The sequence below is a fragment of the Rhipicephalus sanguineus genome, chromosome 8 (assembly GCF_013339695.2).
Source record: "Rhipicephalus sanguineus isolate Rsan-2018 chromosome 8, BIME_Rsan_1.4, whole genome shotgun sequence".
Lineage (NCBI taxonomy): Eukaryota > Metazoa > Arthropoda > Arachnida > Ixodida > Ixodidae > Rhipicephalus > Rhipicephalus sanguineus.
The window spans coordinates 50,658,212-50,684,474 of NC_051183.1; positions in this window are offsets into that span (position 1 = coordinate 50,658,212).

Sequence of the window (26,263 nt, forward strand, 5' to 3'; positions counted from 1 at the left end):
TCTTGGTAGGTGCTGAGCTCTCTGGCTTCATATTTGTCTATGATCGAAGAATCACAGCAAGTTTCTTTCGATAGTATTTGTGCCTGTATCGTACGTAATTTTGGTCACGTTTACGGCAACCACTCTGTAGGTGCCGTAAGGTTATTATTATACCAATGCTAACTTTTTTAGTAATTCGCAACGATAACAATTTAGTGAAAGATTTCATAGGTGCATTTTGTCACCGGGCGTGGTCTTTCTTTTACCATGTAGAGCTGGACTCACCAAGGAACATCAGTATCGACATCCAAGCAGATGGCTCAACAGTGCTGCAGTGGGAGCCACCTGCTAAAGTGGAAGGCGTACTTGGAGAGTACATAGTGAAAGTATGCAATTCCTACAGGGCGTGCGTTCCAACTGACACAATGTGCAACTGCACCGAATATGGCACGTCAGCAACAATGCTTGAAATTAATGACACATCCGCTGCCTACTGCGTGCTGGTGACGGCCACGTCAAAGTGTGGTACCGACGTACTTCAAAGTCGGCCTTACGTCAAGGAAGTTCTAATACCCTCTACAGGTTATGAAAAACCTTTATTCTACATATCTTACGATGGACTATATCTCGCAAAGGCTACAGGAGAATATCGCACCCTCGACACTTTGTTGTTCTGACAAACCTCGTGGGCTTTCTTAAGCTGACACCATTGTTGCCCGCAAAGCAATAAAATATTATTTATTGAAAGTCACTTTATAGACTTTTTGACGGATGGATTTTAATGCCGCCAGATTGGGCTCGTAATCTTGCCGTTCTGTGTCTTGAACAACTAAACGAACTGTGCTATGGTTGACGTATGCACGTGAAAAAGGTTGGGTTGATACATTCGACATTTCTTGAGTTTATCATTACACGTGGTGAGTTAAAAAAAGAAAAAAAAACTTAGCATAACTGCCTAAGGTGGTGGTGCTGATACGTTTTACGTAAAATTGTGTGTATGATCCCGAAAAGCATAGAAAAATTTGAAGGAGAAACCAATACAGTCTAATCATTCGTCACAAAATATCGATATATATACGGAAGGCTTCAATTCGTGAGCCATGACAACTTTTTGTTGAACTAGTTTGCTTTCCTTCTATAAAATTCGCTTACATTTCACTCGATGATCAGCCGCGCTCATCCACCAAGATATGTCATCCGATGTCGTTTCAAAGACGTTGAACACATTCTTGCCAAGCTTTTCCACATAGCAGAATAATTGTTGTAGTCTTTTATTCAATCAATGAGAGGTGTACATTTACAAATACTAGCAGAAGTTCGCCTGGAAGCACCATTAAAATAGTTCTAATGATAATTACATTTATTTATGAATGACAATATGCCTGGCACCCATTTTTTCAGAGCATCCAAAGAAGTCTTCCTACAAGTGGGTTGCCTGGCGCGGAAGCACCGTTCCAGAAAATGCAGTGCCAGGAGGGGAGGACACGTACGTCTGTCGTGCCATACATGACGGAAAATTCACACCTGGAAAGTTGTTCACCCCGCACAGCAAGTGCTACATTTCCTATGGCGGATTCGAGCACGGCTATGATGAATACGAAGTGAGTACGCTTTTTTACGGTACTCTTTTCATACTGTACCGTCTCTGGAAAATAAACAAGACCCGGAACATCATGGCGTGTACGCAATTTGAGCGAATGGTCTTCGTTTCAGGAACAAAATTTCGCTATGCCATACACAAGTGCCACTAACGTTCACCTTATGCACACAACAAAAATGTGCATTTGTATTTCAGTTGACAAACTGAGTGGCGCGATGTCAGTGACAGTGCCGTGAACTTCTATCCTATCTTATTTGCTTCTATGAGAATGGAAAATATTGGCATAAACTAGCAACATAATCAATAGGCTGCAGAATTGCCCTAAATGCTCTTATGATCAAGGAGTTGCAAATCGTCGAAAAAGAAAAATTCTTGGAAAGCTTGGGTTAGTCCACTATAACACCACTACTGGCGTTCATCATTTTCCATGGAACATTCTTTTCTGTTATATTGACAAGTAGCACTGTAGTTTCAAATGAACCTTAAGCAACGGAAAATTTTGGCATCTGTGGACATAATAGAAAACATGTGCTGCATCAGGTCATGTGTGATGAGCTATTTGAGCTCATTCGCACTAAACAGCGCAGTAACAATAATTGTTGGGGTTCGACTTCCCGAAACCACGATATTATTATGAGAGACGCCGTAGTGGAGGGCTTCGGAAATTTTGACCACCAGGGGTACTTTAACGTGTACCTAAATCTAAGGACGCGGGCCTCAAGCATTCTCGCCTACATAAAAATACGGCCGCAGCCTACGCAGCGCAAATAACGAGACTTAGCCACACAGAAAGAAATAACAAGCGCCGCAATGTGCTGTTAAGAGAGTGCCAAAATCCATTGAAAGGTCCGGACAGATCCGGTTTATAAGTGTACTGGCGGCTTTATGACAGTACTCCTATTTATGGCTGTGCCTTTACTTAGATAATAGCTTATATATAGTTATAGAATTATAGCTTAGTTGTAATTATTGTTCAAGACTAACGTTAGATCCAGTATTGAATACGCCTGCACAGTTTGGGACCTTCCAGCTAACCGAGACATTGATAAATTGGAAAGGATCCAGCGTTTACCTACTCCGTTTGTATCGGGGCTTTACAACAGAGAAATTGGGGCGGCAGGCCTGAAAGAAAGATTAGACTGGGATTGCTTACGTAACCGTCAACGTAAACTGCGACTGACATTCTTTCATGTCATCTATCACCGTGATATTAGAATTGATAAGACAAAATATTTACTTTCACCGCACTATGTCACAGACCACGTAGACCATACGTTCAATGTACGAGAAATCGCATGCAAGACTGGCGTATTTCAAAGTGCTTTTTTTCCCAAAACCCTCCGAGATTAGAACCGATTGCCTTCAAACATTGGCTCTATCGTGTCGAATGATTCCTTTTGCTGTCTGTTAAATAACCGTGCTTTTATTTCTACTTTTCTCATTGTTATATGTAATGCCATATGTTAAATGTCATTTTTATTTGTATTTGTGTTACTGATTGTGATTAATTGGTAATCTTGATAATTTGTTTGGCGGCATTGTATTCTATTGTATTCTATTTTTGTGAACCCTCTCCACTGTAATGCCAGTTGGTGCTGTGGGTAACGAAATAAATAAATATTCTGATACAAGAGCCAAACTACACGTGAACTTGTTGAGGCCACACGCACTTCTAAATTGTCGCAAGCATATATAGGTGCGGCTTTGGTGACATTCCAAGATACTGTATTATCACTCCTAGGATTATGATGAATGATGTCACGCGTGTGTGTTGGGATTGCGGCGTCCAAGGGTGGGCATAAATTTTTTCGCGCATGCACAGTAGGGACGTGTGCTTTGTAAAGCTTCAACTTGAGCTAGTTGGTACGAGGTTATAATCGAAATGCGCCGATCAGAAGGCACGAAAGACTAACAAAAAGTAGCGGATAAGTATGTGCGCAAGTATGTGCCCTGTTCTCTTTGTTGGTTTGTGTGCCTTTCGCTCAGATTCACTGCATTACAGTGTGATTTGTACATATTTGTGTCTCTTCTGATTGTAGCTTAGTTGTAAGCGTTTGTTCACGTCATTCCCTTCTGTCTAGCCCGGTCTCGTTTCATTTTCCGCTGTTTATTGCGGTTGATTTTTACCATCTGAACCCAGCTAACCATCTTCAGCGATTTTCAAGCGTTTTGCTATATTTAAGAAAACGGGGGTTTTCTAAGCGTTGTTTGATCATCCGAATTCTTGCTTTCTTGGCAAATAACGCACCAGTGTACGTCATAGCATAACGAACCACCGAAACAGTTTTCTACGAAGTCGCTCTATGCCATTTCATGATTATTTGGTACTGTTACAAAGTTAATAAAAGTTTCACTAACAAAATAAGATTTAATGTTCTTACGTTGGGAGAGAGAGAGAGAATAAGGTTGAAAGAAAGGCAGGGAGGTTAACCAGGGCTGAGCCCGGTAGGCTACCCTGCACTGGGAAGAGGGGGAAGGAGAGGAGGAGAGAAAAGTCACTCTTTCAGCCGACGTAACGGCAGTTCTGCCCTTGACATCACAGGTGCATGGTGAGTCAGTCCCGTCGCTGAAACTAGAGCAGCGCATTCGTTGCTTTATGCAACTTGTATACGCGGTCCCATGCGACCAAAACCTTGTTGACGGTGAAGCCATGGTGGTGCTGCTAGTGGTCTGATGCAACAGACTTCTGAACGCTCGCGAGAACTGGAGTGATGGTGTCCAGCAGTTGCAACACGCTTCGAGCTACCGGTGTCTGCATCTTGCTCAGCAGGACACGAGTAGTACTCACTAGGGCGTTGACCATGCCGTATTTATTAAAAGATATTGTGCCCGAAAGGATGACCTATTTGGAGGTATTTGCAGTCTCTCAGCTGTACATAACATTATACATGGATCAAGAGAATCTGAAAAAATGCGTGACATATTGGCCTTTTTGAGAAGAGTTTCACTCGACTGCAAGACGACTGTACATAAATGATGTCCCACTGTCCCTATAGAGGTCAATGGCATTGTTGTACGCGGACGACATTGCTTTCATTTTTATAGGACGCTCCCTAACCGCACTACAAAATGACGTGATTACCGATCTGTCGAACATTTCGGAATGATTTACCAAAAATTAGCTCACAATTAACCATGCTAAAACAAAATGCGTAGTGTTTCACTTTCGCAAGCAGCACAATGATACTGCATTTCTTAACCGATCATTAAGCAACGCTCCCTTCAAAACTTGCGGAGGGCGAAACATGTTGAGAAGGGAGTTTCAGCTCCACTAACGTGAAACCTGTGGACAGGCGAAGCATGCTGCATGCGCCGATGTTTCCCACAGCAAAATCGCTGCTAATGGGCAATGAGAGACAAAAGAAAGACTAGACACAGAGATCGGCAGTCCGCTTTTAGTTAACGTGCACGCTATAAATTTTTATTGTTGAACTACGCACAAGAGAAATCTCCCAGCGGCACTACATTGCAGGTCAAGATCAAGTGCCTATATATACGGGATGGCCGGCGAAGGGCTGTGAAGCGTGAGCAGTCGTTTTTTTTAGCGAGTTTCGCTGCACCTCGAAACTCGCTAGCAGACGCTGCCTGTGTCGGCATTGTCTTTCGCGGGCGAGGGCGCGTTCTCATTCCTTGCGAGCTGATAGTTCAGCGTTCATCGCGGAAAGAGCGTTTCCATAGTCAACGCGCTGTTCGCTCTCTCTCGGCACACGGCGAGCGTTGAGGTGGTGGCGCCCTCTCTTGCGCTCCAGCAAATAGACAGTCCCGACAGCAGACGATAATGCACCATGCACGCCGATATGCCGAGACCCTAAGGTGATTCGCCCCTGAAAGTCCCTTTGTAATACTTAGGCCTCCTATTTGATGAGAATATACAGAGACATAAGCAAATACAGAATGTGCGCGGAAATACATCCGATAGCTGTTATATTCTAATAAAAGCACGCCGATATTTTCCACAAGCTATGCATCGTTCACTTCATTGTGTCACTATCACATAAGGTACTGCCCGGAATCATGGCGTTTGATGTATATTATATTTACATAAAAAGTCTTGAACGTCACCAAAACCTAATACTGAGAACCATAAGCCAAGGTGAACAAGTATGTAATAATTTTCATTCGAAACTCATTCTTTAATAATAATAATAATATCTGGGGTTTAACGTCCCAAAACCACAATATGATTATTAGAGACGCCGTAGTGGAGGGCTCCGGAAATTTTGACCACCTGGGGTTCTTTAACGTGCACCTAAATCTAAGTACATGGGCCTCAAACATTTTCGCCTTCATCGAAAATGCAGCCGCCGCGGCCGGGATTCGATCCCGCGACCTTCGGGTCAGCAGTCGAGCGCCATAACCACTAGACCACCGTGGCGGGGCGAAACTCATTCTTTGAATTACGTTGTTGTGTGACTACAAAATTACCGGTTCAAGTAATAATGTAACAAATAGAAACTCAAATGTGCGTGTTGATCTTTTTTTTTTGCCATTCCCATGCGCAATACACGACATGCTTCAGACGCGAACTTCAATCTGCCCAATTGCCCCGCTGATCCCCCTTGAAATTAAATATGCCTAGCTTGCAAGCCACTTTTTCTATAAATACGAGAAATGTCAGGCTGTGTGTATGTCGTTACAAATTCTTAGCATTGATGTTAGTTGTCTTCTTTTTTTTGGTTACCTGCGTATTGCAAGCTATAAGTTGAAAGTTGATAAACACCTATGTATTACAAAAGCAAGCGCATCCTTTTATATTTTCGCATTTACACGTTCCTTATTGTTTTCTTTCCTCTCAGCTTACCTGCACATTCTTTGTTGCTTATTGTATTTCTACTAACCAACTTAGGCTATCGGTTCAAATAATCCTTGTATACGCAAATTTGTTCTTGAACATAAACCTCTCTTGATAGATTGATAATTGATTGACGTACGTAATCGGATATTCATTTTCTTTCACTCTTTTTCACGTGTTCGTTTTCATTCGACACACGCTCATGCAGTACACAGTAGTGGGGCTTGCCATTTACTATGGCGCATACTCACCCGAGGAGTTTTCCACGACGGAGTACAATATACCGATAGCTTTGACAGCTTAACTATAAAGAAACTGAAAAGAGCGTATGCATGTTCGTGAAAAGAGCGCGTGTCGGCTCACGATGATGACAGTTTGTACGAAGGAGTACAAGGTACTGACTGCCTAAACGGCTTGTCTGTTAAAAATTAAATATTCAGTAAACGATAGGAAGCAGCGGGCATCATAGAAGAGTGTATTTTTATTCCCTAGTACCTGCCTCAGCATTGCAATATACTCTAGACATGAGTGTTTCTTTATTGTTTTTTCAGTGTTCCACTACATCGCTCCCGACTTTTTCAGGCACTTGTCATAGAGGATACTCCGGCTGGATCGGGAGCTGTTTCCAGCTGCTAACTCCCTAGAAGATTTATATGCACATCGTCACACCTACAACGCCTGACTCTGCACCTCGACAGTAACAATCGCAAAGACGGGCTGAACTCTAGAAAACTCTCCCCGAGCACTTCCCGCCCTGCACGCTGCTACCTAACAACGCGACTAGACTGGTTAGGAAGCAGTAATCGCTAAGATCGTCAACTCCTGGACGCTGGTTGGAAACGTGTCAATAAACGTGAGCTTTAAAATGTCCCTAACGCCTTCGAGAGAAAGCATATACGCTTGTTGCCCTTAATTTTTTTCTAAACTATACAGCGCGACGAAACTGCTTGAGCGAAATTACTTTAAGGTTGGGAAGGTAACGCCAATAAAATTGTGTCATATTTTGTAACCATTCGTCTCTATCATTCCTGAACTCGGGTCATGCGTTTTATGTTCACATTTATAAACGAATGTGTCAATTGCTTGACTATTTCATGTTGTGTATTTGCTGTCAAAAAGTGCAGCAAAAGGACTGCTCTCTGCAAGTAAGGCCATCCTGACCAACATGATTCAGCTACGTCGAATTCCCCATGTAAAGCATAAAATGCTTCCCCAAGCATGAAATGCGTTTAGCTCCCGTTGTCAGCCGCCTTCAAGTGATCTTGAGCGAAGTGGCAGAGCCGTTATCCGGGCACTTCAAACGAGGCGTGTGATATTCACAACGAATACTTATGGTTACGTGAACTAGACATCACCTCAATCAGCCCAAAAGTAAAAAAAAAACATCGTTGAACCCTCCCTTATAGAAATCGGTATAACACGAAAGTGAAAGATCTCTTAACAGAAATAGTTGACTCTTTATTATAAAAGCTTGCAGAGTGTCCCTTGCTCTTTGGCAGCTGTACCACAGTTTGACGTGGGTGCACCCATGTTGCTTTGCCCCTTGATACAGCACAGGAGGAAGCAGCTAGAACATGTTTGAGATTGATGACAGAACAGCCGCAGAGAAAGGAAGCGATGGTCCATATTGTGTGCCGCAGTGCTGGTGGTGGCGCGTCCTATTAACTGCCATTTTGCAAAGCGCTGCTTGTCTTATGTGCACTCGCGCTCACTATAAACGTTTCAAAAACATGTTCACGGCTACGTTCACGAGTCGTACAAAGTCAGTGTTAGAGGTGTGCACGGGCTCCGGGTAGCCCGAAAGCCCGAGCCCGACCCGGCCCGCGGGCTGGGCTCGGGCGGGCCGACGTATTTTCACCTCGGGCCCGGGCCGGGCTCGGGCTACTTGGAGTTTTATCGGGCCGGGCTCGGTCCCGGCGCAAAGCCCGACTCAAGCCCGAAATATGGAGAATGAGCGGGAATTGTTTTCCAGCACGCATACAGCGCCTTTTCCGCGACCGCCCTTTAGCGCTTTTTCTTTCCATTCGCTATTTTAAACAAAAGGGGAGCAGGTAAAGCACTGCCTATGTTGCACTCCGACAAACAGAGAAGTAACACCACCTGAGCTCGTGACGGCGCCACGCGACTGTTCGCATTAGATTTAAGGCCAAATCCCATATGACTGAAAATGCACGCGACAGCGACGAGCCACCCGACGTAGATCGCCTTCGTGCAAGCTGACGCTTGCATGGGCATACCCCATAAACGTGACTGCTTTGGCGAGCGAACTACATTGTTGCTGGTATGAGGCCGTCTACTTGTAATTTGTAATCTGTGTAATAGAGACTGTTCGTCGTGTGTTCTTTATTCATATTTCATATGCTCAATAAAATGCCAAATTACCGGAAAACTATGTTTTGTTTTCGCAGCGAACCTTCAAAAAGCCGGGCCGGGCCCGGGATTGTGTATTCGTACGTCGGGCCGGGCCGGGCGGGCTCGGAGCCCTTTGCCGTCGGGCTCGGGCGGGCCTTCGACAAAGTCGGCGGGCCCGGGCCGGGCTCGGGCTCGGAAATACGGCCCGTGCACAGCTCTAGTCAGTGTTACTCAGTATGCAGGAGAATCGAGCAACTAAGCATCTTCAATTCTTCCTTTTGATATTAACAGTATTTAGAAGGCATGTCAACACACCATTACAATACAGCTTACGAGCGACGATTTAATGGTTCGCTAGTGCTGGTAAGCTTTCAACTTAAAAGCATTCGCAAGATATTAGGAAGCCGTAGCCAATAATTATTAACATTATTCAGCTCTGGCAAACACTAGCTAAGATTAGCTACTGGCAGCCAGCACTAGCTGACAGTTAGCCAACTTGTTCGAGCACCAGCCGACAGTTAAGCCACCAATAACCACCAGATAGCAGCCACTAGCTAAAATTAGCTAAAAATTAGACAAAAATTAGATAAAACGGAATTTCTCTAATAGTAGCCTACAGCCACCACCATACAAAATTTTCAAGCACTAGCGTAGCTTAGCCGAGAGTAACAACACTGAACCAACAATTACTAGCAACAGTCAACACCTACCACTAGAGGAATTTTTACACCAAACCTGCCAAGAGTTGGCAAACCTGCGCTGGTTTTATTCCAGTGCCCGTGTGCTATTGCATTTTTTTGTTATGTGGTCACCCATGTCGCTGCTACTTCAAATACTGCAATGAAATCGTGCGATTCATGACTTTCCTTTTATGAGATGTAGATTATGCCAAATGCCAATAATCACGTGTTGATGCCAACACATGAATTTCTTTATTGCGAATTTGTCATACATGCAACTAAACACACTCTGGTATTTAGCGTTGAAAGCCGGCCAAGCTATTGATTACATAGAGCTCAACAAATTTTTTTATACACAAAGTTGTACGAATGTGCTCGCCTGTCTCACTTCTCTCCTCGTTCTCCATCATGCCGCGCAGTTAAATGGAAGATGACAGTCTGGTATAATCCGCGATAACGAAACAACCACACTCCTCCATGGCGGTTTCGTGATGCCAGCTACATCGCTGATCTGCTACAGAGGACATGAATATTGCCCCATTCATACCACGACCTTTCATTCACGTTCTAATACATACACTTAATGGCATGCAATTTGCAATATATATCAAGTTATAGAAACGACCTCGAGGGAGAGAACATGTACGATTAGGATAGATAGATAGATAGATAGATAGATAGATAGATAGATAGATAGATAGATAGATAGATAGATAGATAGATAGATAGATAGATAGATAGATAGATAGATAGATAGATAGATAGATAGATAGATAGATAGATAGATAGATAGATAGATAGATAGATAGATAGATATGATCACAGTCTCATTGCCTTGCCAACAAATTATTCGTATTGCAATAAAACTCTGTGGTTTCACTCTGAGAAGTGTATTTATACGTGTCAGGAAGCTATATAACGCGAGCTGCGTAGTTCTATTAGCCGTATGTATAGGAGAAAGCATTTGCGTTAATTTATTGCAACATAACAAAAGTAGTGTCATTTGCACACAGTGGGACATGAGATTTCATTCGACGGGGACGGGCAATCGCTGTTTGAACACAGACATTCTGAAGAGGCTGGTCCGTGGGGAGGAAGCGCAAATATTTGCTTCTAGTTAAACGTGTCTTCGAAACTGGTATGGAGCGACCAGCCTTACCGGCTCGTTCAGCCTAGGCATACGAGTAGCTTACAATGCCGACGTCGCGTCACTACATTAAAACGTGCTCTCAACTCACCCCCCCCCCCCCGCCCGCCATGGCTCACCCCCTTTACCTGAAGAGTAACCCGGCATGCATCACAACTAAAGCCAACTGAGCTTATGATGCCATGCATAAAAACAAAACACCAGATTAACATCAAGATGACGGCATGTTTTGACGGGGAGTGTCCCTATAATTACTACATAGAAAAATTGTCTTGTGGCCAGGTATGAATGAGGACTTTAATGCCCCTTTGCCAAGTTGGGGAATGTTTATTCGCTTGCTTACCTGTATGAGCGTTGCCAGAGGTTTGGCAACCATGTCCTCACAACAGCAGAAAACAGGTGATTTTACACACAAGTGCGGTGAACGAGGTAGAACAAAACGGAAAGTCGACAATACGATTCAAAGAAAATGTGCATTATAATTATTTGCAGATATCATTTTGCACCTAAACCCAGTAAGCAAGAAGCCTTATCCCTCGTGTAGAATTTTCGGTGCTCATTTGTCGGGGAGTCCGAATATGCTGCATGGAATGTCGCATTGAAAGCTAGAAGAAAGTGTCGTATAGTGATTGCAACCTTTAAGAAGAGATTAACGGGAACGCATCAGTGGTGGTAAATTACAATGACAGAAGGTAGTCATTATATCAAACGTTATTGAGAAGGCAGATACCTATATACATGTACATTGGCTGAGAATGCATCGATATAGTTCCCTATGTTCTCTTTACCAGGGAACGTTTCGGTGTGACTCACTTGGATATAACAGCTGCCTTCTTGGAACTACATCATGCTCCACCACAGAAAAGACTGATGGATGAACTGGAAATGTCAAGCTGATTACAGCTACTTTCAAACACGGTTATAAACATAATATTTGGATGATGTGAGGAAAAGAGCGCTGAATTATGATCTTCTTTCAGTTGACTTCAATTAGCACCTTTTTAATGATGCTAGCGCACATCTAAAATGGCCACTCAATCAAGCTGGTATTACAGAGAGTTATAGGATTCCTATAATTTTAACGTATTACAATTACATCGTATTAAGGACGTTAATGTACAAGCCTGCTAGACATTCTCCTTAAACAAAGATTCCGCGACGTCGCCTCCGCCCTCCGGACGTTTTACTAAACATGGGCATAATCGTTGCCTGCCCGTACATTTCTCTGACACCAGACATATCCGTGATACTGCAGGCCTGACAACTTTCGGGTTGTGCGAACTTGTTCAGACGCTGCTTGGCCACCAGATCACGGTGTAAACATTTAAGCACTTAACAAACAAACTGCAGGGTGTCCGCGACATCTGTAAATACATGCCTTGAAGGCCTGCTTGTCCCGTGCAGCATGTCAAAGGAACGCCCTAACATCGAACTTCTGTCTAAGTTTAACAGACTGACCATTACACTTGGTTGCGCGGATTTCGTTAGCTCACCATGGCTTAGAGGGAACATATAGTATACGCTTCAGGAAACTCTCGCCACGAAGCAAGCTTAAAGAGACTGTCTACCGCTCGGAAAATTTTTTCTAATTGTGGCGAAAGTGAGAAGTTCGTTCGTCAGATCGGCGGCAACGAGCGTGCTTTTGCCCCATAAAAAAAGAATTATATTTTTAACTTGATGTTGAATATCGTGAAAGAAAGACCGCTAGCTTCACCCAACAGCGATGTGGTCAATCTACTGGTAGGACAAGAAATCCTCGTAGGTAGACTCATTTTTCTTAAAAACAAACATGTATAACGCACTTGACGCAGCTTTCGGTTGCGTCAGAGGGGAATCTTTTGCTTTTTTTTTCTCACGCATCAAAAGAAAGGCGCCCGGTGGTGCTGCTAGCGGCGCCGTCTTTGAATTCATCTACTTCAACTCATGCGCTATGAGTTGCCATGAGACAGCTGCCATGAGACAACGTCAGATGTTGCACATCCGAAAGTTTGCTACAGGTATCCAATACACCGTCGTCTCCAGCAATGTTCTAGCCCATAGATTTTAGCAATCTAGTGACATATTATTCCAGCGGATATAAAGGGTGACATTGGGGCCCAAATGTCGGCAAGTGATCTTGGCGACTTCACGAACGCAGAATTGGGGCCGTATTCACATGTAGAGCGCGCGCAGGAGGAACCGAGAGCTACAACATCTGGTTAGGAACTGTTTATTCGCTTCCCAAAAGCGCGAGCAGGCGCGCAGGGCGATGAGAAAGGGAAAGAGGAGAAATAGGAGAGAAGCAGCGCGGTTCGAGTTGTCCCCTCTTCCCCGCGCCCCCGGACCGGCGGCGGCGGCTTAGCAAGAGAGTTTTTATTTTGTTTTCTTGCGATGGCCGCAGGCGCCGGTTCCGGGGCGCGACGTAAGAGGATGCGCTACAGAGCTCCCCCCCAAGTGAGGAGGCCACTGCGACGAACGATTACCATTGCCGCGGTCAAAGTGGGCCCCAGTGAACCCTGAGCGCAGGACGGGATGGGGATGAGTGACAAAGGGACAGAGGGGAGGGGGGCACAGTGAGGCAAGATGCCGAAACAGAAGAGAGCGCGTTTTCACTGTACGCTGGCTTCAGCCGCTCGAGTGCTATAGTCTCACGCGATCCATTCATGTCCACAACAAAGTTCGAGGGGAGACGCTCCAGCACAGGGAAGGGTCCGAGGTAATGAGGCTGCAGTGAACCACGCACAGGCCCGTACCGCACGAACACGTGCGATGCTCTTTCCAAGTCTGGCATGATGTAAGCTGCCCGGGCTGGGTTTGGACGCGTCGGCTGCGGTCGAAGATTCCGGAAAGCTGTGCGAAGCAGGCTCACATATTCGCTGGCTGTAGGAGCGCTTGGGGTTGCTGTGGCGTCGAAAAAGTCGCCGGGGAGGCGAAGTGTGGTGCCATAAACAAGCTCTGCTGTGGCCCCCGACAGCTCTTCTTTGTATGCGGATCGGATGCCCAGAAGAGTGAGGGGAAGTGTCTCGACCCATTTGTTTCGGGACCCGTGCGCTGTCAATGCCGCTTTGAGGTGCCGATGAAAGCGTTCGACGAGGCCGTTTGTTTGGGGGTGGTAAGCAGCTGTTCTCAAACGGGCCGTTCCAAGGAGCTTTAGAAGTTCTGCGAAGAGCGATGACTCAAACTGACGGCCACGGTCAGTGAGTATTGTTGTCGGACAGCCAAACCGTGCAACCCAAGTGGAGACGAACGCTTCGGCGACTGTGGCTGCTGTAATGTCAGCAAGTGGCGTTGCCTCGGGCCACCGGGTGAAGCGGTCAACGCATGTCAACAAATACCGGTGGCCTTGAGAAGGTGGAAGCGGTCCGACAATGTCAACGTGCACCACCGCGAACCGTTCATCAGGTTGCAGGAAGCGGCGGGGTGGCGGTACCGGGTAGCGGTGAACTTTAGCACGCTGGCAAGGTGCACACGCGCGCACCCAATCGCGAACATCCGCGTTCATGCGAGGCCAGACGAATCGAGCCGCGATGAGCTTTTGCGTTGCGCGAATTCCAGGGTGGGCGAGATTGTGCAGTGAGTTGAAGGCTTGCTTGCGAAAGGCGACGGGTAGAAATGGCCGTGGTGTGCCTCCTGAGGTGGAGGTATCACAAACAATGGGTACACTCTGAAAGGTCACTGGCTCCAGTTGCAGAGAGGTCGTCGCGTTGCGCAGATATGTCAAGTCCGGACAGCTCTCTTGCGCTGTTGCGAGCTCTCGGAGGTTGAATGGAAACGAGGCTGTCGAGCTGTTCGAACGGCTGCGCGTGACGGCGTCCACGCGGCTGAGAGCGTCCGCCGGGGCGTTATCACAGCCGCTGATGTGTCGAATGTCCGTCGTAAACTCCGATATGAAGGAAAGCTGGCGTACCTCGCGTGGAGTGTATATGGACTCGGAACGACCGATGGAGTAGGTCAGGGGCTTGTGATCGGTGTAGATGGTGAACGATCGGCCTTCGAGCAGGTGGCGGAAATGGCGCACGGACAGGTACATGGCGAGGAGTTCGCGGCCGAACACACTGTAGCGGGTTTGGGCGGGGTTCATGCGTCTAGAGAAGAAGGCAAGAGGTTGCCAGTCTCCATCAACTTCTTGTTGAAGAACCGCTCCCACCGCCGAGCTGGATGCGTCGGTCATGAGCGCCAATGGAGAGTCCGGATTTGGGTGAACGAGGAGGGTGGCTTCGGCCAAGGCACGCTTAATTGAAAGAAAGGCGTCCTCCGCGGCACTGTCCCATGCTAGTGGTGTGGCAGGCTGCTGTTTGCCGCAAAGCAGACGATCGAGCGGTTCCAGTAGCGCGGCGCAGTTTCTTACGAAGCGTCGGTAAAAATTCACCAGACCAAGAAACTGGCGGAGCTTGGTAAGCGATGTCGGCTTGGGAAACTCTACAATTGCATTCACTTTGTCGGGAAGTGGGCGGATGCCGTTGGTGTCCACATAGTGGCCGAGGAATGCAAGAGCGTGCACTCCGAATTCACTCTTCCCGCTGTTGATGACAATTCCGTTGGCTGCCAGCCTGTCAAAGAGAAGCCGGAGGTGTTGCACATGCTCTTCGAAGGATGAGCTTGCTACGAGCAAATCGTCGACGTAGGCAAACACGAATGGTAGTCCGCGTGTCACTGTGTCAATGAAGCGCTGTGAAGTTTGCGCAGCATTTCGGAGTCCGAATGGCATACGCAGAAATTCGAAAAGGCCGAATGGTGTCGTTATGGCTGTTTTGGGGATGTCTTCTTCAGCCACGGGGATTTGGTGGTATGCACGAACAAGATCGATTTTGGAAAATATGGTGGCACCGTGCAGAGCAGAGGTGAAATCTTGGATGTTGGGCAGTGGGTACCGGTCAGGGACGGTCTTGGTGTTCAGGAGCCGGTAGTCTCCGCATGGTCTCCAGTCACCTGACTTTTTAGGGACCAGGTGGAGGGGGGATGCCCAACTGCTGGATGACGGTCGAATTATGCCAAGTTCCAACATGTGCTCGAACTCAGCACGGGCCACTTTGAGCTTGTCGGGGGCAAGGCGCCGTGGACGGCAGAAAACAGGTGGGCCGGATGTTATTATATGGTGCTGAATGTCGTGAGCAACAGGTTGAGTCCAATCTGGTGGGGATGTCAGGGATGGGAATTCATTTATCAAGGCGGCGAACGGTTCTGAGGCTACTGCAGCGCAGGAAGGTGCCACATCAGTAGTTGCGCCCGCAGCGATGCCTTGGACAGACAGGCTCGTGGCTGAGTCCAGGAGACGTTTGTGTCTGAGGTCGACGAGGAGCCCATGCTTGGCAAGAAAATCGGCCCCTATTATTGCGGACCCGACGTCGGCGACTAAAAACACCCACCGGAACAGTCTGCGAAGCCCCAGGTTCAGCGTGAGGGAACGTTGTGCGTACACAGGAATGCGAGTGCCATTTACAGCTTGAAGGTATAAAATGGCAGGCAAAGTACGTTCTGACCTTGCTGCAGGAAGGACGCTGACCTGGGCTCCGGTGTCGATGAGAAATTTCTGTCCTGTGGTGTGATCGGCGACGTGGAAGAGGCGACATTCCTCGAGGCCCTGACCGCTTGTCGCCGCTAGTGGTCGGCCGGCGGGTTTCCCGTCCAAGCGCATGGCAACAGGCAGTGGCGGGCCTCGGCTCCAAAACGGCGATGGTAGTAGCACAAGCTTGGGCCTGTAGACTCACTCCGATCACGTTCCCCGGCACGGTGGGGGGTTGAGGATCGGCCACGTTGTCGCGAACGGCGTGGAGCATAGTCTTGTCGCGTGGCTGCCACGATTATTTCTTCGAGCCTGTCACAGAGGTGGTCGATGTGGGAAGGCGAGGTGGTAGCGGTTGTCACATTAGAAGCAGCACATGACGACGGGGGTCGTGTAGAAGGAGTGCTGACGGCAGCGACTTGCAAGTGCTGCATCGCCACTTCCATGACTTTGTCGGCGAGTGCGGCGAGTGACGGCAAATCCATAGTGGAAGCGGTGGCCAGCACCATTTGCACGTTGGACGGCAAGCGTTGGAGAAACAGCTCGCGTAGCACGGCATTGTCCATTGCGTGGGCGCGCGAACCGAGGTGCTGCATCATCTGACGAAGCAGCTGCGTGGGCCTCCGGTCGCCGAGCTCCGCAGTTGAGAGCAGCTGCTGAATTCGCGTCCGTTCCGATGCAGCGGTTCTGTCGAGCAGCGCTGCCTTGAGTTCGTCGTAGGGAGCTGCCGGGAGGTTCGTCCTGAAGGAAATCAGTATGTCGGAGACCTCTTCTGCTGCAGTAGGCGGCAGTGCACTGACGACGTGGTGGAATTTTTGCAGCTGCGATGTTATACGGCAGATGTGGAACTGCGATTCCACCTGCAGGAACCAGACGGTTGGGTTGCGCTCCCAGTATTGTGGCAGGCGTAGCGATACTGCAGAGACTGCGTCACCGGGAGCGTCTGCAGTGTGGGAATTCCGGCCGATGTTAGGGGGATCTGCCTGGTCTTGTGGCATGGTGGTTCCTAGTGTCAGTTGTGCGTCCGGCTCTGCGAGGGACATGACTCTATAACTTGAATTAAGGGCGTGTATGCAACAGGGTCACCAAATTGTAGAGCGCGCGCAGGAGGAACCGAGAGCTACAACATCTGGTTAGGAACTGTTTATTCGCTTCCCAAAAGCGCGAGCAGGCGCGCAGGGCGATGAGAAAGGGAAAGAGGAGAAATAGGAGAGAAGCAGCGCGGTTCGAGTTGTCCCCTCTTCCCCGCGCCCCCGGACCGGCGGCGGCGGCTTAGCAAGAGAGTTTTTATTTTGTTTTCTTGCGATGGCCGCAGGCGCCGGTTCCGGGGCGCGACGTAAGAGGATGCGCTACACACAAACGATCGCAAAAGTATCACCTTTCGTACGCATTGATTGGCTATTGAGCAAAACCGGAAAAGTGAGCGCGCCACCTAGTATTCACGTCGACGTGATGGTGCTCAACGGGTGCTCCTGACATGCCTGAAATAAACTAACACATGAGCGATCCCACAGGCCTATGTCGCTTTAGCATTATGAACGCGCGCAGTGAATGAGATGAGCGTGAGGAAGCAGGAAGGCAAGTAGCCAGAGGCAGATACTTACCGCGTTTATGGAGAATATTAAATAACGAACAGGCAGTGGCCATGACTAGTGGAATCTTAAAGAGATAGCATAAATCAAAATGACAATTTCTTAATGATGGTTCAGGAAATGCGCACGGTAGACCCCGTCTAAGGTGAACATCTGATTAGTATACAAGCTGCTGAAAAGTTTACTATACTTCACGAGGAAAATGTCCGGTATATGACGCCTAATAATGGTGTCGATAAGCAAATAATATAATTTGACGAATTATGTCTTGCACAATAGCTTTCATGAGGTCCTGAATACTAATTAGGCGTTCATGTTAGACGTAGATGACCCTGTAGAGTGGCCATACACCGAAGTAATAATTATGTGTTTCCTAACTACTACGAGACACCTAAAGTTGTTGTTTTAATACAGATTCCATCAAAAGTAGCTATATTGGGGCTGTAGTAAGCATTTATTACCGACACAATTAAGCCCTGCATGATTTGCAAACGATGACGGAGAGCCGCCATGTCACCAGGGGCTGAAGCACAACACTTGTCTTTCGTAAGTGCTTTATTATTGCTCATCCGGCTTCGCCATAGATAAGACCTCATCGTGAGTGGGTGAAATATTGCCTTGCGGAAAATTTTAGTGTAAGACGCCTTTAGGAATATCGTCCCAGCTGTTTTGAAAGCAGTTCAATAAATCTGTTTATTGCAAACTATAGCCGGATCGGTTCCACATCGGTGTAATGTTCTCCACTGAGTCATGGCATAGCGACGGCTGCACATTTGCTAGTTTGCCAAATTGCGAAAAAAGAGTAGAATAAGCAAAACAATAAACAGTGAGTTTTAGTTTATTTCTCATTGTATATGTCTCTGGTGCGAATTTTAGCCAAATACTCTGCGGGAGTCAATGTCAACATCTAGAATGATGAACTGCCTTCAGTTAAGAGCCTTCCGTAGGGCCTTTACTAAGAGGTTCACAGTTAGCTTGATGAAGGACAGGTTTTCAAGCTGGTTCACTGAACTCCATCATTTAACAATTCAGTGAACACAGTGTGCTTCTCTTGCGGGACCACACACACACGCGCGTATATATATATATATATATATATATATATATATATATATATATATAATAGTAGAAGTTAAAATGTCAAGCATGTAGGCTGCTATGCGATTGTTGCTACGCGCTTGATTTTGAAACTCTCTGTATATATACATATATACATATATAAAGTTAGTTAAAACTATACATAACGGTGTGATGATGAGGACGCCCCAATTATTTCGTTGAATGGCGAAGTTCGTAAAATTGGAAAAATGATTTTTTGGTCCTTCGATATCGAAAACTGTAACGTAGCAACAACAAAAAGCTACCAGGCTATTGTTCTTGCCACCAATCTGCTGCTGCGCATGAGGCGAAAAGTACGTGAGGGCCGCCAGAGGGCGGCACTGACATGGAGCCTTCCATGTCGCCCTCACATAGGGGACAACATTTCCAGGCGATGCAAGCCAGAAAGAGGGTTACGGGACACAATGACGCGTGAGTGATATACGTAAAAGCGGATAACAAATGAAGTGACTGCGATCAGGCCGAGGTAGAAACTTGCAAGGAGACGATTAATGCAATGAAATTACGAAACCAACCACTACCACTCGTAGGAACATCAGGTACGGGTGCTATAGGAGCGCTACCGACTGCCTAGTCCACTGCTGCATGCATGGGCGTGGCGTGCGGGCTCGTCAATTTCAAGTTAGGGCCGTGGGTAGGGCGCCTAGACGGATTAATGCGACAGCGCACGCTCCAAGAAACACATGTTTAATATATAATATATATATATATATATATATATATATATATATATATATATATATATATATATATATATATATATATATATATATATATATATATATATATATATATATATATATATATATCACTGTCATTCATAATGCAAAGAACGGGCGTGTGATCCATTCTTGGCGTTTTCCGTCTTTTCGGCGCAATTCGTGACGCCAGTAGTGTGTTCACGACGACGTGACGTCATTAGGAAGTAAGCTTTCAATTGGTCCTTATACGGCTCCTTCACTAGCGGGGGGCCTATATAGCAACCGCGCCGAGCGAGCGTGCTCGGCGCTCGGAGTCCACGTTCGCATCGTGTTGTGTTTACTGTGCGGGCACGGAGTGTGGCCGGGGAACTCGAGTTATAGCGGCCGGGTGTTGTAAACACAGCCGCCGGGCCGAAGCTACGCCAGTCGCCCCGTCGCTGCTGCCTCGTTCGCACGCAACGCGTTTGCTTAAATATACGAGTTCTTATTGTAGACGTGCCTTTGTCTTTCTTTACTCGAATACGCAATATCATCACGCAACCAACGTCCGGACGTCTACAAGCTCATGATTACTGAACTGGATACGGAAAGTAGAAGACTAGGTCCGAAAAGTAATCTGCATAAAACTAAAGTAATGTGGAACAATCTTGGCAGAGAACAGCGCTTTGCGATAGGTGGCGAGACACTGGAAGTTGTAAAGGAGTACGTCTGCTTAGGACATGTAGTAACCGCGAAGCCGAACCATGAGAGTGAAATAACTAGAAGAATAAGGATCGGATGGGGCTAATTCGTCAAGCATTATCAAATCATGAATGGTAGTCTACCAATATACCTCAAGAGGAAGGTATATAACAGCTGCATCTTACCGGTACTTACCTACGGAGCAGAAACCTGGAGACTTACAAAGAGGGTTCAACTTAAATTGAGGACGACGCAGCGAGCGATGGGAAGTAAAATGATAGGTGTAACCTTAAGAGACAGGAAGAGAGCAGAGTGGGTCAGGGAACAAACGGGGGTTAAGGACGTCATAGTTGAAATCAAGAAGAAGAAATGGATATGGGCCGGGCACGTAGCACGTCGGCAGGATAACCGGTGGTCATTAAGGGTAACTGACTAGATTCCAAGAGATGGGAAACGCGTGAGGGGGAGACAGAAAATTAGGTGGGTAGATGAGATTAAGAAGTTTGTAGGTGTAACGTGGCAGCAGAAAGCACAGGACCGGGTTGATTGGCGGAACATGGGAGAGGCCTTTGCCCTGCAGTGGTCGTAGACAGGCTGATGATGTTGATGATGATGATGATGTCGAAACTGTTTGCAACGCTACGGCCACTTTTGCCACCATGCCTGCCTATACATATAGGATATATATAATTATTGTTTTCGCACTCAAACTCGGCACAGTCAGTCTGAGTGCCTGCAGAACCCCCGTTGCACGCCAAGGACGTCTGTTGAAATGAACATGGCCGAAAGCTCTTGCTGCAGTGGCGAAGGTCGTTCTTATTTCCTATGCAAAATTTTGCCGCCATGAGCCCAAACTAACTTCCACTCTTCTTCTCGCATAAAATCTTTTTGTATTTTTTTGCATTTATGATTCCCAGTAGATGCTTGACCTGCCTTGACAGGTGTTCGTTCACATATGCTTGACCAGTTCCTTCTAAGCCAAATGCCATCGTAGAAAGACGTTCATTGTTCGCATTTTCCAGGCCAGTATTACACGTTCCAGCCGCTCGAAACGTACTCTAAAGTCCTCTATGCCAGAAATATTCCTTCCAACTGTGTGGTAAATGCCAACATCACTTTCTAGCGCCTATCCCACCACTATGCACATCTTCCATTTAAGGCACAGCATTATTTTAAGACTGTTCGCCCCCTGAGTACTGTTCTCATTCTTCAATTTTCATCTGTAGTGGTTCATTCTCAGCAGCGAGTTTTTCATAGCTGTGCCGTGGTGCAACGAGCTCTTCCGTCGAAGCTTCATTTGAAAGAAAAGTGCATTGGCACTGCCACAGGTTTCAGTGTATTGCTCCATACTCTGCTTGAAAGAGCGATGTTCTGCAGAGAGTTCAGATTGGAAATTCTTGCGGAGCTTCGCATGTGCCTTTTCTAGGTAGTAAAACGTGTGCTCTAGCATCAACATAAGCTGGCAAAGTCATATGAATAGAAGCTGACAAGCCCGACAGCACAACTTGAAGCATATAAAATGAGCCTTCATTGCATCAGTAAAATTGAAAGGTCGTTGAATTGACGCTAAACTATTCAGCTTTGCTTGAAGACTCATTTGCTTAATTAGCCTGGATGCAAGTTCAGAAGCATACGTGCTCAACACGCATATATATATATGATCCATGTGCATTTCTTTTAGGTATATGTCTCGAGGCTTCTACCAAGCGGCCCCATGTTTTACCTCAACCTACTGCTTCATTATGTGCTCATAATGGGCATTACCGGCGATACATTGCTTACTGGTGTTTCTGATCCCTTCAAAGTTTATGATTTCCGTCATGTAAGTGCATAACTTTCCATGTAGACATGATCACCATAATAAGAAATAGCAATGATCGCCGTCGATTAATACCAGCAACGGCCAAAGAAACTTTCTTGTATAAATTTATTGGCCCCATCAATACTACCCTCAAAGTACCTTACGACGAGAACATTTATCTGTTGCTCACTGCATATATAACTTTGCGTATAGTTATATCTATAATGTGAGCTTGCGCCATTATTAAACAGGCATGCAAGGCTAAAAAATGTTGAGCGGTGTGTTTAGCTAGCAATATGAAATTGGCCACTACTCCAGGCCGTCGTCACTATGCGGTTAGCAGCCGTAGGGCGTACGGTACCCCCCTGAGACATCGTAGTATATGCTCAAGAATTGCACCTTGTGGAGCACATGGATGAATGCGAGGCAGAAGCCGCTATGAGTCAACGCAGCAGCTGACGGTGTAACGTCTGTTTCAGCCTACGGAATTATTGCTCACGAGACCGCTTAGAAGCATTAGGAACGACACGATGTTGCCTAAAAGCCCGAAAAGAATCCCTACAGCATGCGACAGACAGAACCAATAGAAAGATGGCGCTAACTCTTTCTTTCACTTTTCTGTCGCTTGTCAGTGTTTCTTTTCGGTTTCTTTGCATTACAATTCTAATGTCCTTCAGCAAGCACCCAGGCGACCAAGAAAAAGTTATTGCGCCGATGAACAGCCATTGATTCAGTACATTGCGGTGCCACTGAATTTCGTTCATCCGTGTCTGCTGCAGCCTAAAATGCCGATGTTCGCAACATTTCCTGGTACATCCTGCTGCACCTGCTATGCCGATCCTGCTAGTGATCGAGAACGAAGCTCCACTATCCACCAATGCGTTCATTTCGACACCATCAATTTTCAGTGGTATATGAAGTAGGCTCGACTGTATCAAATACACCGTCTAGTGGGCGCTATTGATGTGACTTCGATCGCTATCGCGAAGTTCTGGTAGCAAATGCTGGAGTACTGGGTCGTGCGCAGTGCTGTCGTCGTCAAAGCCCACACGTTGGCATGGAATGTCCATGCAGCTAACTGCATCCTGACTTCTAGGTAAGTACGCATTATTCTTGCACAAGTCATGTCTAGTGGAAGAATGTTCTCCTTCCCATGCCGGCCCTCGTTGTTCCTTTTCTGCCCTTAGCACAAAATATTTCAGGAATTGCAGATCTTCTTCTAGGGTCCTTGGAGCTGTCAACGCAAATCCTCTTCCAATCTCTCTAGAGAGCTCCTGCATTACTAGGTGCATGACTGTCGGCGATGAGAAGTTAGGCTCTGCTACGTGTAGCAGACGACGTTTCTCCACGTAGTATGTTAGGGGAGATCCAGATATGTATTGATTAGTTAATGTGTCAACCCATCTTTTAGTAGGACTGACTTCAAATGCAGCGAAAAAAAAAACACGCATCTCCACGAAGTGAATCATGACGAGTGAGCGAAGCTCCGGGTATCGTATGGCAGAGTAACTGCACGTTACGTGAAGATTGCCCCATATAATGTAAAATGAGTGACATAAAGTGACATAAACAATCGACGAGCAATCTAGGTCTTAAGGTCCATAATATCTACGTTGAAGTCACCGACTACTATAAAGGCTTTGTGCTTGTAGGAGTTTTATATTGTTCTCACAAAATTCTGATTGATGTTGGTCTATTGTAAACATTTTTTATTCACATACACATATATATGTTTCGACTGTAGCAATAGTTTTCTATATACCGTGACAGCTGACAATGGAGTCGACGACAAAGTTAGGTTCTAAGGTCCATAATGTGTACGTTGAAGCTGCCGACTAGTGTAAAGGGTTGGTGCTTGCAGGTGTTCTATATTGTTTTGTCACAATTATGATTTTAGTCTAATGTTCAACCTACTCTACCATCTTTTCTCGGTGCCATCAAGGGGTAACGGCGCAAGTTTCGATTTTTTATCATCAGAGAGCCGCTAATTCTTGTGCGTTGCGTATTCATAAAATCATCCATTGTTGAGGGCTTTGAGCGCGTTCTTAAAAAATATCCGGCTCCACAAGCTTTTACATTCTCGGAGCTCTGTTCAGTGCATCAAAGAACATTTCAATTAGCTGATTATGTTGCATAATTTGTTGTTGCTACTCTTCAATAATTTTCATGAACAGGCTCATCTTCTCTGTGTAGTATCTTGCGAGAGTCGTGGACAACGCACAGGTTGCAGTACAAGTCCTTCTAGGCCCTGGAGACTCAATTCCGCCTGCACGGCTTCTATCTTAAGAAGCTCTTCGTGTCCCAAGGCAGCTCTCTTCGTCACTTCAGCATTCAAGGCCAATGAACTAACGTGACGAGGAAGGTCCGTTCTTGGCTTCCCTTGAACATGAAGACCCCTGAAGACGAAGTGGTGCGATGACGTCTGGTGAATGAAGAACTTGATCCAGATGTTCGCCTTCGGCTTCGCCAACTTCTTCAGCGGTGCTAGGTTAAACAAATAGCACCATCGCATAACTTTGTTAACAGGGGTGTCGTCCGCCACTTAATCCTATTTCGAAACTCTTCGTCTTTCCCTCACCTCCATTTCTGTTCTTTCGCGTGTCCATTTCAGTAGGCTTCAAGTCTGGCCAATGTCATTTTAGTTGTGACAACATATAAGCGCTTCCACATAGCGTACGTATGTGAAAACGACTGGAGCGTGGCTGTTAGAGAATTTCCATAAAAAATACATATTGTCCAAAAAACACGCTGTAGAGTCCGCATTTCTTTATAGCGCCGGGGTCGTGTACGTTCATTTTTTCCGGGTGTTGACAGTATAGTATTCCTCATGCGATCAAATAATTCGCTGGGCAAGCAATTTTTATTTTGTTCTGTAGATATACTTCATAATTTCACCATGTTATATTTTTGTCATTTAGGTTACAAATATAGCTGAGACGCTTTACATCGTGAGACAAAACCACGACTTGGAGGTTGGCGTAGGTTGTCTTTCGATGCGAAACATTGGAAAATACGGTACCGACGAATTCAAGTACGAATTTTGCTACCTGGACACCGGTACAGGTCAACAACTGTGAGTCTAGACCTTACGGGTTTTATAGCTATGATACCCAAGCAATCTTTCTTTCTTGAACAGTGTAGTGCATACTGCCGTGGTGACTTTAATTACGGCCGCTGACAATACCACAAAATCTGGGGCGAATTACAGCTTCTGCAATGGTAAGTTTGATATTCCATAAATTGCTGCCGTCTAAGGAATAATTTTTGCCTCTAATGCACAGTTCATACCTCACACCGAAGAAAGCCGCTGTTTTCAGTACCGGCTCTCGCCGTCAGGAGGATTGAGGCAGCACTTCATACTTTTGCCTGGAAAAGTGCAACAAATTCGAATCGTAACATTACGATATCTTATAATGGAACGCAATCGCTTTGTTTTGTTTAACTGAGCTATATAACGAACATGTTTATATATTATAGCGATGCTGAAACCCACAGACTAGTCAAACAAAGATCTTTATTAAGGGCGAACCTGTGCCCACAACTGTGACTGCGGTCGTAAAAGCTGCGAGTCAGCCGAACACCAAAGAGGTCATTCCGCTGTCTTCCTCTTTCTCTTCTCGAGAGGTCCCGAGCATGTGGCGGATGCGAGCCGGGTCCGTCCAAGTGCTCGTGCCACGATGGTCTTTGCGCGTCACATCAATGCGGCGCGCATGCCTGTCTTGTATGCACTGGGATGGGTGCGTTATTTGAATGCGGCCATGATGTCGCGGCAATAGGGCGCACTGCTCGTTTTACAGCACCTTCATCACGGGAAATGCCTGATTTACCACTATTATATGAGAGTAAATCTACGCAGGTGTTTTGCAAAAGGGAGCCGCCTTTCCCTATCTGCTACAGACCTTCCAAAGTAGTTAAGGCATTACAACATGTGAATTTGACTGAAAACCAAGGCCGTTTTTATGAGCCTGTGGACGTTATTCTTTACACCGTGTAAATATCTAACAGTTTTCGAAGCCGTGTTTGTTGCTTTCTACTAAATACGGCATATTGCATTGCACGTGTGTAATGTTATACAATTTATGGTTTCTCGTGCGCTTTACGGTACCCATCTACAGAAAATTTACAATCGTGTAGTGTCCGTTTGGGGCGCGGCTGACGACAAGAACTGCACTGAACCCATGACACAGAATACTCGTTTATACGAGCATGCACCCGCATATTACATATATATATATATATATATATATATATATATATATATATATATATATATATATATATATGAAAGAAAACTAGTCACAGTGAAAAACATACCATTTATTCTGAGCTTTCGGCAG